Below are 15,699 nucleotides of genomic sequence, written 5' to 3' on the forward strand. Positions count from 1 at the left end.
CTTTTTTTTCCTTAATTGATACGCTCATCTTTCTCTGACAGCACATTACTTTAGTCACTGTAATGTAGTATATTTAAATATGTGTTAACTTATTATTTTTAAAAATGCCACTTATTATGGCAGAAATAGCCAGCTGACCACCAAAAAACTCATGCTCCTCTTTCATAATGGTCAAAGTGGGGGTCAGTGCTCCCAGGTCAAAGCATTGTTGGCAGAAAGAAGTTACCTAGCTGTGGACTACACTTCCAAGCTCCCCCTCCACCTAACAAAAGTCAGATGACTAGTTCTTGCCAGTGGAATGTAAGCAAGTACAGTCTGTGTCCTTCTTGGGTAAAAGTGATGGGAAAGCAAGGATGCCTTCTTCACTGTCATTGTCCCCGTCGAGTACTCCAAGGACCTAACAGGAGGCCAGAGCCACAGAATGAAATGCACTTGGCTTCCAATCAGCCTAACCAGGAACCCTTCCACTATCTGTGAGTGAAAATTAAATCCTTCATTGTGTTAAACCACTAAGGTTTGAAGATTTAGCTATTACACTGCTGCTATACAGACGGTGTATTGCAAATGGCATTTAAAAAAAATCCAGTTAGTATTTTCATTGGGATCCCATTTTATTTACAGCTGAGGTTAAGGAGAAGTGACACCTTAACAATTCTGTTGTTGCATCTAGGAGAATTCGCCTCTTTACATTTATAGCCTTCAGTAAAGCTTTGTTTTCTTTATGTAAATCCTAAAGATTTCTTGCTAAGTTTATTCCTGTACATTTTCATACTTTTATTGTCTTGTATCTGCAGCCCTTTCCCATTACATCTCCTATTTGATTATTGTTTGTGCATCGACAGATTATTTGCTTTTCTAAGTTTGTTTTTTATCACCTTACAGAATCCTATTTGTGCCATGGGGTCATTTATTTCATTTTCTGCATTATTTCTAGCATATATAATAGTTTTGCCTCTTACTTCCTCATATTAATACTTAGTTCCTTTTTATGCTATCGCATTAGCTAGAATCTTAAAAATAATATTGAAAGAGGAGTGATAACTTCCTTTCCCTGTTTTTCCTTTTAAATAAAATCCTTTTAGTGGTTACCCATTAAATATAATGTCTTATAGTGATTTCTGACAGACCCCCCCCTTTTGTGAAGTTATGGAAATCTTCTTTTATTACTACCTCAAAAAAGGTGTATTTTTGTTGTTAAATCAAGCTAGATCTTGAATTTTATCCAAATGCCTTTTCTTTCTCTGTTTAGATGATTTATAGTTTTTTCCTTTAATATTAGCATACCATATTTTATATGTTTCCTAAATATTGAAACATATTTGCAATTTAAGTAACACCTTCTTGGTCTTGGTACATATCCTTAATGAATAACATCATTCATCTAATTATTTATTTAGTACCTTTGTGCATATTTTCTATCAGCGATTGGTGAATAGGGATGTGTATGTATGTGTGGGTATACAACCTTTGTCTGGTTTTCATACGAGGAATATTCTACCCTGTAGAAGACTATTAAAATTTTTCACCCTTTTCTGTGCTCTCTGAGTAAAATATGATACCTCTTCCTTGGAGGGTTGAAAAACTCACTTGTAAAATCCCCCAAGGAGAGTGTCTTTAGTGGAAAAAAGATATTTGCTCATTTTCCACATCTTCTACAATTATTGAACTATTTAAGTTTCTTTACCTCTTCTGGAATTTTTAAATCATTTTTACTTTCCTAGAAAAGAATGTATTTCATTTATTTTTCCAAGCCTTCTTTTTAGCGTTTACGTAATATTCCCTTCTAACTTTTTAAAAGTTTCTTTCGCCTCTCTAACTATGTGCCTTTTCACCTTTTTAATGCTGCTTATCTGAATCTTCTCTCCCCTCTCCATATTGGATAGGCAGAGGTTTATCTATTTGAATTAGTTTTTTTTTTTTTTAATTTTTCTTTTTAGGGCCACACCTGTGGCATATGGAAGTCGGAGTTTTTTTTTTGTTGTTGTTCTTGTTCTTATTTTTTTTAAGTGCGTTCCCATTGTGGCTCAGTAGTAACAAATCCAACTAGTATCCACGAAGATGTGGGTTCGATTCCTGGCCTCACCCAGTGAGTTAGGGATCTGGCATTGCTGTGAGCTATCATGTAGGTCGCAGCTAGGATCCTGTGTTGCTGTGGCTGTGGCGTACACCCGCAGCTGCAGCTCCAGTTCAACCCCTAGCCTCGGAACTTCCATATGCCACTGGTATTGCCCTAAAAAGCAAAAAAAAAAAAAAAAAAAAAAAAAAAAAAAAAATCAGCTTTCATTCCAAAATTCTAAAAAGTGTGGAAACAAAGGAAAAATTATTTTTTCTCTTTCAAATAAAAATTTTGCTACATTGCTTTAAATTTAGTAATGTTTCACCTGAAAAGTTTTCTTGAGGCTGAATAAAAACATATTGAGCAAGTACCCACTGTGGCTCGGTGGCTTGTCTCAATGGAGGGAGGCCCTGGTTTGGTTTGATCCCCAGCCCAGTGCAGTGGGTTAAGGATCCAGTGTTGCTGCCACTGTGGTGTAGGTTGCAGCTCCAGCTCATATCCCTGGGCCCAGAACTTCCATATGCAGTAGGGGCAGCCAAAAAAGATAAAAATATGTATATATATTGAACACATTGTTTGAAGTTTATCCTATGTGCAGAAGTCTATCCTAGGTGCCTGACTACTTAGGCCATCTGTATATTCAAGCCTGTGGATTGTTTTATTCTAAACATCAAGCATTTACCTATTTTTGGTTTGCTTTTCCGTCAGTTTCTGCGAGAGGTGTGTTTCAAAGCACTGTGTTGTCAATTACTGTGAGTCTCACAATCCCAGGCCAGGATCCTCTAGAAGAGACTCACAGGAATTGAAAACACAAGTTCTACAGGCCCTGCCATCAGCCGAGTAAAAGAAACTGAACCGCAAAAGGACCAAAGGAAGCAGATGCATAGAGAGAGACATGCAGTTATCAGATAAGAGATGGTTTCTTGGATAGAGTTTGATTCTGTAGTTCAACTACACTCCTCTCTTTAGGCTCTCTGAGATATAGTTCTCAGCTCCTTATGGTAAATTCTCCTTTGACTAAAACTAGGCATTCATTCCACAATTATTTATGGAATACTTGGTATGTGCCAAGTTCTAGCACAATCACTAAAGATACAGCAGAGAACAAAGAAAAGTTCTTGGCTTCGAGGAGCTTCCATTCTAAGTGGGATATACAATAAGCCAGCAATAAAAAGAAATAGGGGTATCCTGTGTAGATAGGTGGCCAGGGAAGCACTGCCTGAAGAGGTGACATTTGTATAGAGGCCAAGATGAAGTGAGAATGAGGCAGATGGGTATCTGGGGGATGAGCATCCTAGTAAGAAGGAAAAGCAAGGGCCAAAGCCCCGCCATAGGAATGTTTAGCCTTTCAAGGAATGGCCCGAATGCCAGCATGCCTGGAGCTACAGGGCATGTGACGAGGGAGGGATATCAGGGGCTAAGTCCTGCAGGAGCTAAAAAGCCTGAATAAGGATCTTGGAATGGGAAGTTATTGAAGGTTAGAGACAGGACCTTATTGCATGCTGGATGGGTTACTTCGGCTATTGAGGAGGGCATAATGGACTGTAGATGGGCAAGGGCGGGACCAGGGATGCCAGTGAAGAGGTTCTCACAATAGCAGGACACATTAGGGGCTTAAGTGATGGAGGTTTGTGGTGGGTTAGAGGTTGGATGAGGGTGGTTGAGTTTTATTTCAAAGATAGAACTCAGAGCAGAGTTCCCACTGTGGCTTAGTGGTTAATGAATCCGTCTAGGAACCATGAGGTTGTGGGTTCGATCCCTGGCCTCACTCAGTGGGTCAAGGATCTGGCATTGCTGTGAGCTGTGGTGTAGGCCGGCAGCAACAGCTCCGATTAGACCCCAGCCTGGGAACCTCCATATGCCACGAGTTCGGCTCTAAAAAGGCAAAAAAAGACCAAAAAAAAAAAAAGATAGAACTCAGAGGGCCTGTTGATGGGAATGTGTGGTGGGCAAAAAGGGAAGAGTTAGGGACTTTAAGGTATTTGACCTGGACAAAAACAATGACCAGTTTTCAGTATTCTGATGTCGCTGTATACCTTGCTATAACTAGGTACTTTGAAACACTAGCCAATTAGCTAGTGTTTCAAAGTCAGCAGGTAAACATTAGCCTGACTCCCAGGACCACAGGAACGATTCTGAAAATCTGTCAATCTCTAAACACTCTTGCTTCTAAAAGCCCATCAAACCCTGAATGCCAGGCTTCCCAAAACCTTACATAAAGCCATTATGCTTCTTTGTAAAGCGATGGTGTTCAGCATTTTTAAAAATCCGAATTGGCATTCTTGTGGTGGCACAGTGGTAATGAACCCAACTAGTATCCATGAGGATGAGGGTTCAATCCTTGGCCTCACTCAGTGGGTTAAGGATCTGGCGTTACCACGAGCTATGGTGTAGGTCGAAGACTCGGCTCGGATCCCGCATTGCTGTGGGCTGTGGCTAACACCTCCGATTCAACCCTAGCCTGGGACCTTCCATGTGCCTCGGGTATGGCCCTTAAAAAAAAAAAAAAAAAGAATTGTTTATGGCTTAAAACATATCTGTAATCAACTATATGTATATATATATATAATTCACCTTTCGAGCCATGCTGCTACTCAGCCCATCGTCCGGCTACCCAGTTGTTGCCCTATTGTAAGGGTTTTGCGAGGGAGGAGAGGATGAATTGCCAGGCATCCCGTATTTACAGAACATGGCCTCTGTTGAATGGTTTTGTCCTAGGTCCTGGATGTCGAGACATGTTACATATTGTTTATTTGGGGTTTTTTTATCGTTAAAATGACCACTTGGATAAAAAATGACCACTCGGAGCTATTTTTTTCGAGACAGAAATTGGTGCTTAAATCACTTAAAGGGCGGCATAGCTCCACACGGTGAAGGCCTAAACAGTCCCTCGTGGTCTTTCCTGTAGGTTTGGCTGAAGGAAAACCAAAAGGGGAGTGAGAATTAAAAGTACTTGTTTCTTGGAGTTCCCACTGCGGCTCAGTGAACGTTAAGAACCCAACTAGTATCCATGAGGATGTGGGTTCAATCCCTGGCCTCACTCAGTGGGTTAAGGACCCAGCGTTGCCATAAGCTGTGGTGTAGGTTGCAGATGCAGCTTGAGTTCCATATTGCTGTGGCGTAAGCCTGCAACTATAGCTCCGATTCGACCCCTACCCTGAGAATTTCCAGATGCCACAGGTGCAGCCCTAAAAAGAAAAAAAAAAAACAAAAAACAAAAAAAACATAATTTTTTCACATTCAAGAAAGGGTAAGACTGTTCTTTGGCCGAAGACCCAAATTGTGAACAAACAACTACCCTTAATTATAGATAACTTCAGATCAGTGCAAATGCTCTGAAAATCAGCTAATAAACAACAGCCTCACTCTGTTTCTGAAAGCTGGCGAATTAATGAAAGCACTTGGCTTCTGAAAACCAGCCAATTAGGGATAAAACCCACAGTCAGGAAAACAATGACAGTTCCACCCTCCTAGACAATAGCCAATCAGCTAGTGTTTCAAAGTCAGCGGGTAAACAGCAGCCTGACTCCCAGGACCACAGGAACGATTCTGAAAATCTGTCAATCTCTAAACACTCTTGCTTCTAAAAGCCCATCAAACCCTGAATGCTAGGCTTCCCAAAACCTTACATAGATCAGATTTGGCTCGTTTGGGGTGATGGCTTTATGAGCACAGCTCTCCCTTGTAGGCAAACTGGAAGTTCGCTTTTTTGGGGCATTAAACAGACCATTTGATTTATAATTGGTTCATTAATTCTCAACCTTTTCAACAGTTCAAACCCTGTTTATGTGAGTTGGACTTGTGAGTGACAGACCACACTGTGAGATAACCACATAATCTTCTCAATTCTGGCAGTGGTTGCATTGTCTACTACCTATTTCTGTATATTTGGACTTCAAATGCCAAACCCCAAGTGTAAATTTTGTACTGAGTTTTCTGAATAAGTAAAAAAGTCGTTTATTAAATAAGTAAAAAGTCATTTTGAAGCTCTCAGTATGCAATTGTTAGCTCCATATCGAACATAGCAGAAAGTCAGATATACATCAGTATATACCAACAGTTAAAGCATAGGAGATGTATCACTCAACTACTGTCAAAGAAAGTGATCAAATAACCATCTTTTATGAAGAGAAATTCAGACAAAGAAGATAAAATAATTGCCACAGAAGTGCTAAGAGCCTTTCACACCATGTATCAGTATCAGTATCAGTCTTGCTGCTCAAATGATCCAGCTGGGAGTTCCTGCTGTGTCGCAACAGAATCAGTGGCATCTTGGGAGTGCTGGGATGAGGGTTTGATCTCCAGCCCAGCTCAGTGGGTTGAGGAATCCGGTGTTGTTGCGGCTGCAACTTAGGTCGTGAGTGCAGCTCAGATCTGATCCCTGGCCTGGGAACTCCATACACTGGAGGGCAGCCAAAAATGAAAAAAAAAAAAACAAAACAAAACACAAAAAACAAATTATCTGGCTGAAGTGCTCATTGCTTAAAAACAAACAAAGCCAAAACTTGTTGAATTAAAAAAAAAAAGAATAGGTGAGATATTTATCTCTTTAATTATAAAATGTTTGTAAATGGAATAGCATTACTATGTGCAGGAAAAGACATTCCAACATGAAGTAGACAATTATTATGGCCGTGACAGTTTCAACCCTTGAATTCTGTTTGTTCACATGGATCATACCAAATTCTCTTCCAGCATGTCAATAAGTGGAATCTGTGTAGTGTTGTAGCAAAGGGAATACAAATTGATGATAATACTCTTGTGTCAGTAGACAACATTTTTAAATGTTATTGATCAAAACGTCACAGCATAATCCTAAAGAATGGAAAGGCAAATTGTGCCTGAAATATGGTACTGGGTACTTCAACAATTCAAATTTGAAGAGTAAGTCCTTGAAATTGTTAACTTTCAGTACAGTGGCTCATTTTACTAATGTTGAGTGTATTTGCTCAGTAATGAGTGTTCAATGGACAAAAGAATGCGACACGTTGACAGCTACAGAAGCCATGTTGTATAAATGGAACACAGACTGTAAATGCAAGACATTTTATAAGCAAATTCTACATAACAAAGAATTATTAAAGACTAGCCAAAGGAAATACAATTAAAGGAAGAAGTATGAAATTTAGATACTTAGAATTTATTTCAGACGAACAAGTAATTTTTGCATAAGTCTACCCCTTGCAATATTTTTTCTTTTGCTTAATGTACATAGGCATAGGCAGTTAGACATAATTAAAATTTAACTAAGTGTCCTTTTTTAAATTTGCTCAATCTGGCAACCCTAAGGGAGGGACAGGTCTTTTTTTAATTTCCCGGAACTTAAATTGCTTCCTTTAAAAATAAGATAAGGATAGCAATGTAGTCTTGTTTTATGAATATAATAAATTTGTATCAACCTCTCTGTTTCCTGCCTTAATTCTGTTTCCTCATAGGAACTTTTTTTGTTTGTTTGTTTCTCCAGTATGGCATCACTCTTTCCGGCTGTTGATTTTCCTCAAAGGTTCAGGAATTCTTGGCATCTAGTCACACTTGTAATTTCAGGTTTAGATTGACCTACTTAGGTAGCTGGAGTATTTGAACACATAATATCCTTGTTTTCTGGGCAATCTATGCAATTGGGGAGTAGAGGGGAGAGACTGTGTGGCCAAGTGGGCTTTCCTTTGGGGGCATAAGTATCCCTCTATCCCTTATAACCAAGGGAACTAATGTCCTGGCCCCCCTGGGATGGTCACAGGTTACATTTCTTCTGGCATAATTAACTACTAATAGTGCTTGCTTTCATTCAAAAGTGTCCCAGTTTAGACAACAAATTACATTTTCATCCTTCTTATGACAGATGGAAGGCAGTTGGAAAATTGTCCCATTTTTCTCTTTGGCCCCAGCCCCCACCCTAGGAGTAACTGGTGGCAGATATCCTAGTTAGAGAGCAGAACTCATGATTTTAACCTTAGGGCAAATGCTGCAGCAGCCACTTGTGGAATAAGTGACTCCACAAAGTCACTGTAATTCATTATCCCCCTGGCTGCCCTCTGCTGCCCGTATTACTTAGCATCTTAGGTTTCTTTTTCAGGGATCATCTGAGCTTTTGCCTTTCACCTAAAAAGGATTATGGGTTTTGTTTTTTAATCCCTGGTGGGTGTTATCATCCATGACTAACCCCATCTGCTTTAACATCCAATGTTAAAGCTATAATAGCAATAATTATAGGTGATATGTGAAAACATATGCATCAGGCACTGTTCAAAGCACTTTACTTGTATTAATCCTCAGAGGTGGGTATTTTTGTTTTCTAGATGTGGAAACTGAGGCATCGAGAGGGAAAGTAATTTACCCAAGGGCTAGAAGACCCAAAGGGAGGAGCCACCGTACCAAGAACCCAGCCATTGGGTCCAGAGCTCTTTTTTTTTTTTTGCCTTTTTAGGCCCACACCTGAGGCATATACACGTTCCAAGGCTAGAGATCGAATTGGAGCTACAGCTTCGAGCCTACACCATAGCTACAGCAATGCCAGATCCTTAACCCACTGAGCAAAGCCAGGGATCGAACCCATATCCTCATGGATCCTAGTCGGGTTCGTTAACCGCTGAGCCAAGAAGGGGACTTTCAGAGCTCATATTTTTAACCCCACCTAAATCCCTCCTGTCGGACAAGACTTTCCCTGACTTTCTAGAGCTGTTTGGGGCTTAGCACTTCTGTATGAGTTCCATCATTTCTGAGGGGGTTTTAAGTGGAAGAGGAAGTTAACTCATGAGGTCAGTTAACTGTTTGAACCAGAAGCTTATCAAACTTTTTTTTTTTCCAACTCAGGTGTTCTGTCATTTTGAAGAAGGGTTTCTGATGTAAATGATTATTTTCTGTCACGCGGTCAGTCTAAACCTTAACCAGCCCTTGCTAAAATGCACAAACATTCACACGGCTTCCCAGTGCTTGATCAGTCTAGAAAACTGAATAAAGATCTGGCATAAAACAGGAAATGTATGGTGGCAATTTCCACACAGCCCCTGGACACTCCATTGTAGTTGCAGGTCGCCTCAGGGCCGTAATAGGGCTTCCCTTTGGGGATATAACTCCAAGTCATATTATTTAAATCAGAAAGAGACAGTAACAACCCCGAGGCCAGTCCCATTATTTTGCAAATAAGAAAACTAATTTCAAAGAGATTAAGTGATTCACCCATCATCTTATAGCTAATTCGTATGATTACAAATTATATGAATTTGAATAATTTATCCCCCCCCCACATCCTAAATCCAGAGTTCTTTTCATGCTGTCTCACTGCCGCTCTATTTGGTTGCTTTGGGAACAGAAAGAGAAAATCATTTAAATCATGTCGTTGTCTAGAATTTCATCTAGAAATTATTATTGTATGTAGGTTTAATATAAATCTGGACTCTAATGCAAATGACTGTTTCGATTTTAAAGAAAACCTGAACACTGATTGTCATATCTGCCATAGTTCCTTGCAGTCTTTTCCAGGTTTTTTTGGTACTATATATGCTCGTACAGTAAACCACACTTTTCACCCCCAGAATAGCATTGACTCATATCTGTTCAAATATATTAACATTTTCATCCCAACTGATTCATTTGCCAAGAGCAACAGGCAGTTTCTGTGCCAGTTTCTAGGGTAATCCATGTCACCCCTCTGCTAATGAACTTTGAAAAGTGAAAGCTTTTCTTATTCTTGTTTTTCCTGATAGCAGTCGGCTTTCTGAGCTACAGATCTGTTCTAGAAACTGCAACATTTGAAAGGTTGCAGAAGGGGGCTTGAGGTAAAGGCAAAGGAGGAGGATTAAGAGATATTTCATAATGCATCAAGAGATGAATATTTCTCACTCTAAAAGAAATAAAAATGACCTTCTTATGCAGGACCAAAAGGAGATTGCGTAAAAGGAAGAGGGGGTGGGTGTAAAAATAAGCTTTTTTTTTTTTTTATCATTTGTTAAGGAAGAAATAACTTCAGATATTCCATAATCTCTGTTTAGAAGAATGTGAGGAACTAAATTCTTAAAAGTCTGTTGCTTATAAGCTATAAATTCAAGATGAAAGGCAGTAATTCTTGTCAATTAATACTTATATCTTCTCTCCTTGTTTGTCTCCAGCTAGAACTAAAAAAAAAAATCTGCTAACACTGTCTTTGACAAATCCAAGTTACCCATAATTCCCTCAGAGGATGCATGTCTTTGCAATCAGCACACCCCCTTATTCCACACCATCCCCCCCAATCAACTGGCCAGCCATTTGCCTCTTGACAGCAATGTCTCCCTTTGGAAGTTGCAGACGAATAGCCTACCTACACTCCTGGTAAATTCTGGCTAAAACAGCATCTTTTCCTGTTATATTTTCTTAATAGCTGTTTTTGCTCTCACAAATTATCTCACTTGTTTACATAATTGTTGTCTGTCAGCCCTTTTTAGAGAAGATTTTGCCTATCTATTTTACTCCACATGCAATTCCTGTTTCTAGAAAATGCCTGACACCTGGGAGGTGCTTGAAAATATGTGCTGAATGAATAATTTATCGGGCTCCCTTCAAGCTTCAAAGCATCTTGTCCTCTGGAATACCAAAGAGCAGCTATCAACTTCAGTGCCCACTTCAATCCTCACTTGGAAATGTCCCACATCTGAAATCTTAAACCGTATGGAAATTCGCTCCAATTGCTAGTCCAAATTTCTCAGGTACATTTTCTCCTGCTTTAGTCCTAACAGTTCAGGACTCCCCATTTGTAACACAAATGCTCCACCAATTCTAGTATTTTCTTTGTTTTTTTTTTTTTTTTTAAAAAAAGAAAAAAATTTAATTAAAAAAAAAAGAATTTCACTGCCTGAGGCTTTGCCTACCCTCTACCAGAGGACGAAGGGGATGGTAGTAGGTTGAGCATTGCTCAGGAAGTTTTTCTCTCTGTTCCTTTCTTCTGGGCTGCAGCCACCACCTAAAGCAGTAGGCAGCATGAAGCAGTCTCTCACTGCCCCTGACACACACGAACCCACTCTTGCCAATTGTTCCCTTGAGTGTTGGGTCACTTTTCCCAAATCAATATGATTTTATTTTATTTTATTTTTTCTATTGTACAGCATGGTGACCCAGTTACACATACATGTATACATTCTATTTTCTCACATTCTCATGCTCCATCATAAGTGACTAGACATAGTTCCCAGTGCTAAACAGCAGGATCTCATTGCTAATCCATTCCAAAGGCAATAGTCTGCATCTATTTACCCCAAGCTCCCAGTCCATCCCAGTCTCTCCCCCTCCCCCTTGGCAACCACAAGTCTATTCTCCAAGTCCAAGATTTTCTTTTCTGTGGGAACATTCATTTGTGCTGTATATTAGATTCCAGATATCCTATGGTATTTGTCTTTCTCTTTCTGACTTAGTTTCACTCAGGATGAGAGTCTCTAGTTCCATCCATGTTGCTGTAAATGGCATTACGTCATTCTTTTTTATGGCTAAGTAGTATTCCATCTTCCTAATCCAATTGTCTGTCGATGGACATTTGGATTGTTTCCATGTCTTGGCTATTGTGAATAGAGCTGCAATGAACATGCGGGTGCATGTGTCTTTTTTAAGGAAAGTTTTGTCCGGATATATGCCCAGGAATGGGACTGCTGGGTTGTATGGTAGTTCTATGTATAGTTTTCTAAGGTACCTCCATACTGTTCTCCATAGTGGCTATACCAGCTAACATTCTGACTAACAGTACAGGAGGGTTCCCTTTTCTCCACACCCCCTCCAGCATTTGTTATTTGTGGACTTATTAATGATGGCCATTCTGACTAGTGTGAGGTGGTATCTCATGGTAGTTTTGATTTGCATTTCTCTAATAATCAGTGATGTTGAGCATTTTTTCACGTGCTTGTTGGCCACCTGTATATCTCCCTTGGAGAACTGTGTATTCAGGACTTTTGCCCACTTTTCTATTGGGTTGTTGGTTTTTTCGTTGTCAAGGTGTATAAGTTATTTGTATATTTTAGAGATTAAGCCCTTGTCCATTGCATCATTTGAAACTATTTTCTCCCATTCTGAAAGTTGTCTTTTTGTTTTCTTTTTGGTTTCCTTTGCTGTGCAAAAGCTTGTCAGTTTGAATAGGTCCATTTGGTTTATTTTTGTTTTTGTTTTTGCTGCCTTGGGAGACTGACCAACATGCTACTAAAAAACCAGTGGGTCAATGAGTAAATCAAGAAGGAAATTTAAAAATGCCTCGAGACAAATGATAATGAAGACACAACCACTCAAAATCTATGGGATGCTGCAAAAGCAGTGCTTAGAGGGAAATTCATAGCAATACAGGCCTTCCTCAGAAAAGAAGAAAAATCTCAAATCAACAACTTAACCCAACACCTAAATAAATTAGAAAAAGAAGAACACCCAAAACCTAAAGTCAGCAGAAGGAAGGAAATTATAAAGATCAAAGAGGAAAGCAATAAAATAGAGATTACAAAAACAATAGAAGAAATCAATAAAACCAAGAGCTGGGTTTTTTGAAAAGGTAAACAAAATTGACAAACCTCTGACTAGACTCACCAAGAAGAGGAGAGAAAAAACCCAAATAAACAAAATAAGAAATGAAAAAGGAGAAGTCATAACTGATACTACAGAAATACTAAAAACCATGAGAGAATACTATCAACAATTGTATGCCAACAAACTTGACAACCTAGAAGAAATGGACAACTTTCTAGAGACTTACAGCCTGCCAAAACTGAATCAAGAAGAAATAGATCAACTGAACAGACCAATCACTGGAAATGAAATTGAATATGTCATAAAAACACTCCCTACAAATAAAAGTCCAGGACCAGATGGCTTCACAGGTGAATTCTACCAAAAATACAAAGAGGAACTTACACCCATGCTCCTTAAACTTTTCCAAAAGGTTGAAGAAGACGGAACACTCCCAAAGACATTCTATGACACCATCATCACCCTAATTCCAAAACCAGACAAAGATACCACCAAAAAAGAAAACTATAGGCCAATGTTGTTGATGAATATAGACACAAAAATTCTCAACAAAATTTTAGCCAACTGAATGCAACAACATATAAAAAAGGTCATACACCACAACCAAGTGGGATTCATCCCAGGTTCACACGGATGGTTCAACATAGGCAAATCAATCAATGTCGTACACCATATTAACAAAAGAAAAGTCAAAACCACATGATCATCTCAGTAGATGCAGAAAAAGCATTTGACAAAGTCCAACATCCATTCATGATCAAAATTCTTACCAAAGTGGGTATAGAGGAAACATACCTCAACATAATCAAAGCCATTTATGACAAACCCACAGCCAATATAGTATTCAAAGGAGAAAAGCTGAAAGCCTTCCCACTAAAATTTGGAACAAGACAAGTATGCCCATTCTCACCACTGTTATTCAACATAGTACTAGAAATCCTAGCCACAGCACTCAGACAAACAAAAGAAATAAAAGGCATCCAAATAAGAAGAGAAGAGGTAAAACTGTCACTGTATGCAGATGACATGATACTATACATAGAAAACTCTAAGGACTTAACCCAAAAACTACTTGAACTGATCAGCAGATTTAGCAAAGTAGCAGGATATAAGATTAACATTCAGATGTCAGTTGCATTTCTGTATACTAACAATGAAATTTTAGAAAAGGAATACAAAAATACAATACCTTTTAAAATTACACCCCCAAAAATCAAACACCTGTGTATACACCTGACCAAGGAGGTGAAAGACTTATATGCTGAGAACTATAAAATATTAATCAAAGAGATAGAGGAGTCAAAGAAACGGAAATACACTCCATGCTCCTGGGTTGGAAAAATTAATATTGTAAAAATGGCCATACCACCCAAAGCAATCTACAGAGTCAATGCAATCCCTGTCAAATTACCCTGGACATTTTTCACAGAACTAGAACAAATAATCCAAAAATTTATATGGAACAACAAAAGACCTAGAATTGCCGAAGCAATCCTGAGGAACAAAAACCAAGCAGGAGGCCTAACTCTTCCAGACTTCAGGCACTATTACAAAGCCACAGTCATCAAGACAGTGTGGTACTGGTACCAAAACAGACATACAGACCAATGGAACAGACTAGAGAACCCAGAAATAAACCCAGACGCCTATGGTTAATTAATCTTTGACAAAGGAGGCAAGAACATAAAGTAGGAAAAAGACAGTCTATTCAGCAAGTATTGCTGGGAAACCTGGACAGCTACATGTAAATCAATGAAACTAGAACACACCCTCATACCATGCATGAAAATAAACTCAAAATGGCTGAAAGACTTAAATAAAAGACAGGACACCATCAAACTCCTGGAAGAGAACATAGGCAAAACATTCTCTGACATCAACCTTAATGCTTTATTTCTTTTTTTTGTATGTGTGTCTTTTTTTTTTTTTTTTTTTTTTTTTGCCTTTTTCTAGGGCTGCTCCTGTGGCATATGGAGGTTCCCAGGCTAGGGGTCGAATTGGAGCCGTAGCTACTGGCCTACACCAGAGCCATGGCAACGAGGGTTCCGAGGTGCATCTGCGACCTACACCGCAGCTCACGACAACACCAGATCCTTAACCCACTAAGCAAGGTCAGGGATCGAACCCGCAACATCATGGTTCCTAGTCAGATTCGTTAACCACCGCGCCATGACGGGAACTCCCTTAATGCTTTATTTCTTACTTCCTTCTGCTGCTGAGCCTGGCGAAGGCACAGTTTATGCCCACCACTTTGCCCTCACCATCTCCCATGCTCCTGCAACCCAGGTGTTCTGGATTCTGTTCCCACCACTCTACCAAAATTGCCTTTGCCAAGGTCACTCCCCCACCATCCCATCAGTTTGTAAAAACATTTTTTAAAAAGTCTAAAACCAAATATTAAATATTTATGGGAACAGGGAATTTCTTAGAGCTGGGCTAAAAATTATTGCAACCCTTTTGGAAAACAGTTGGTAAAGTTGAAAACATAAACTCCCAACAACATATTCCCCTAGAGAAACTCTCTCACAAGAGTGCAAGAAGCTTTGTATGTGAGGATTTGTCACAGCGTTTTTCAGTGATGGCAAAAATTTGAAAATCACCGAAATGTCCATTGAGGTAGAGACTTGTATTTGGTTTTCCCTCCCCCTTCCTTCTTCATCTGCAGTCAAGCAACCACATTTTAGGCATATGGTTCTTTGACAATTCCTTTTCCCACTCTCTTCTACAGCTGGGATCATGAGATTAAGTTTTAGCTCATAGAAGGTAAGTGAAATTGGAGACTAAAAGGTCTTTTCTTTCATCTATGAGAGGAATGCCGACATGTCCCCTAGAGCCAGAGCTGACCTCCTGAACTTGGAGGTGACCTGTATGTAAAGATCCATGCAGAGTGGGGTCACATGATAGAGGGAGCCTGGGTCCCTGAAGCTGTAGCACTCTGTACCCTCGCTGGAAAACTGCCTTTGGATTTAAACACAAATGAGAAAATGTTCTTGTTTTAAGAACTTGTTACTTTGTTTTTTCTTGGTAATCTTTAACCAGATTTTTTTTTTTTTTTTTTTTTTTTACTCTACCCATGGCATGTGGAAGTTCTTAAGACAGGGATCAAACCCAAGTCACAGTTGTGACCTGCACCACAGGTGTGGCAGCACCAGATCCTTAACCTACTGCACCGC

At 39.4% G+C, this 15,699-nt stretch overlaps 1 long non-coding RNA gene across 1 annotated transcript in view; it reads left to right on the forward strand.

Annotated features, from left to right (window-relative positions):
- The window catches only part of LOC102162163, a 52,428-nt gene continuing 37,092 nt past the window's right edge, over nt 364-15,699 (forward strand). Inside the window, exon 1 of the long non-coding RNA XR_002344243.1 lies at nt 364-473. This is a non-coding gene — a long non-coding RNA (uncharacterized LOC102162163). The remainder of the gene's footprint in view (nt 474-15,699) is intronic.

The sequence above is a fragment of the Sus scrofa genome, chromosome 5 (assembly GCF_000003025.6).
Source record: "Sus scrofa isolate TJ Tabasco breed Duroc chromosome 5, Sscrofa11.1, whole genome shotgun sequence".
Taxonomy (NCBI): domain Eukaryota; kingdom Metazoa; phylum Chordata; class Mammalia; order Artiodactyla; family Suidae; genus Sus; species Sus scrofa.